This window comes from Tupaia chinensis, unplaced genomic scaffold (assembly GCF_000334495.1).
Source record: "Tupaia chinensis unplaced genomic scaffold, TupChi_1.0 Scaffold141165_1, whole genome shotgun sequence".
Classification (NCBI taxonomy): Eukaryota; Metazoa; Chordata; class Mammalia; order Scandentia; family Tupaiidae; genus Tupaia; species Tupaia belangeri.
In genome coordinates this window covers 883594-885428 of record NW_006201028.1, presented here as the reverse complement: position 1 = coordinate 885428, position 1835 = coordinate 883594, and the positions used below count along the sequence as shown (strand labels likewise).

General features: G+C 52.6%; 1 protein-coding gene across 4 annotated transcripts in view; it reads left to right on the top strand.

Annotated features, from left to right (window-relative positions):
- DENND2B (DENN domain containing 2B) overlaps positions 1 to 1835 on the top strand; it is a 210993-nt gene that overhangs the window by 32669 nt on the left and 176489 nt on the right. Inside the window, exon 1 of one of the 4 annotated variants that reach the window (XM_006162907.3) lies at positions 1439 to 1573. The exons of 2 other annotated variants lie outside the window; for them this stretch is intronic. The gene's annotated coding sequence lies outside the window, so the exon portion shown is untranslated. Of the gene's footprint in view, positions 1 to 1438; positions 1741 to 1835 lie in introns of those variants that run through there. One more of the 4 variants, XM_006162909.3, reaches the window with a different exon arrangement.

The following is a 1835-nucleotide window of genomic DNA, read 5'->3' as shown; positions in this document are numbered from 1 at the left end:
AGAGGTTTTTTGCTATAGGGCGCATGCGCTCGCCAGACAGACAGAGAGAGACAGAGAGATAGAAAGCAGGAAATCCCCCCCCAGGGGGGATGGCCACGCCGCAATCCCTTCTCCTCTATTCTCCTCTCGGGATCTTGGGCACGTACGCACACGCGCCCAGCGTGAGTTTAAGCCACCGGGTCCGGGACTCGAACCGCGGTTGACTACGTGGGAGTCCAGCGACATAGCCATTACGCTAACTGCTGGTCCCCGGAATGAGTTTTTAAGCCGCCAGGTCTGGGACTTGAACCGTGGTCGACTACATGGGAGTCCAGTGACATAGCCATTATGCTAACTGCTGGTCCCCCTCCTAATTATTTTTGTTGCATGCCCTGCAGCTGAGCAAATAACCTCTTTTGAATATGGGACAATGGAAGTGGCTTGCTTTTTGAAACATGTCTTGGCCATAGATCCTGCTTATGTTCATTCATACACATTAATTCTTTCAAAATGTTTAACTAGTCAATGCAAACATTATAATTTTGAGACTAGAAACATCAGAAGTCATTTCTCACTTCTGCTCAGCAGGTTGGTGCATTTCAATATCAGGGTCTATTTGTAATGATTAGTGAGAGAGGAGAAACTGGGTTAGATGGCTTCCTAACATCCCATCAAGTATGTATGTTTTCGTTTGAATTGATTTACATTACTTTTCCAAGTGGATTGTCATACTGGGTTAACAATTTCCTTCAGAATTCTACCAATAAACCATAGATTCTCACTGCTAGTATTTCATTGGCTTATTATTAAAAGAGTTCCTTTTCTAGATTTTGGTTTTGCAAGAGAGTAGAGTATTTACAACAAATTATCAGATGCCTTGGGAGTTTTTGGTTCAGGCCAGGCACCTTGGAACCCTCTTCTTTTTGTTCTGCTACTGCAGAAGTCCCAAATGTAAATAGCTTCTTTTAACGTCATTTGGGGTTTGTCATTTGGGGTTCGAGGAGGGCTCCCAGGGCCTGGCGCTCCTCGGTTTGTTTGAAGGCAGGCGGGCTTCACAGGCAGCTTTTCCCAGACTCTCCCAGCTCTGGCTTTTCATGCATACCAGCAGAGCCGCTTTTTTCCTCTAGTGATTGAAACCATCTGGACTGCAGGAGGGTCACGTGTGTATGAGAAAATGACATAAAGTTTCAGACCCCCTTGTGTTTTGCTCTAGGTCCAGACAATTCTCGGTCGATAGTGCCGAGGTTTGGATCGTCCAGTTGGAGGGCCAACGTCTCATCCTGTTCCCCTCCCCCACCGTCCCTTGCGCTCCCAGGGCGGCTTCCTTGCTCCCACCAGTGCCTCTTGATCACTCCCCTCTGCCGGTTCCAGGAGCCCACCCCCTCTGTCCTGGGTGGAGGCACACATCCTCCACGCCCCCCCTCCACTCAAATCTGCGCTCCCTCCCTTCTCTCTCCTTCCAGCCCGGCTGCAGCCCTGGGCGCGGACGCCTGCCTGCAGCCCGCCCTGTGCAGGAGCGGCTCCTCCCCCCGCAGCTCCACTCCCAGGGAGCCTGGTCTGTGCAGAGAGCCCGGCCTGGCTGCAGAGCACGGAGGTAAGAGCCTCCCACCCGCCGAGGCTGCCCGCTAGCCTATGCTGGAACTCTAGGCTGGGTGGTGAGCACCGGGTGCGGATTCGGCTCTGCCGCACCCTGCCACACCCCTGCACCCCTGCCTTGTTCCCGCTATTCCAGGTATCTTGTCTTCAGGGGTGTCCAGCTCTGTGAGTATTTGCACGGGATTTGGGTGCTGGGTAGGTCCTCAGGGTTGGTGGGGACTGCCCTTCTGGGCGGTCGTGGCAGCTCTGCTTTCCCGCCA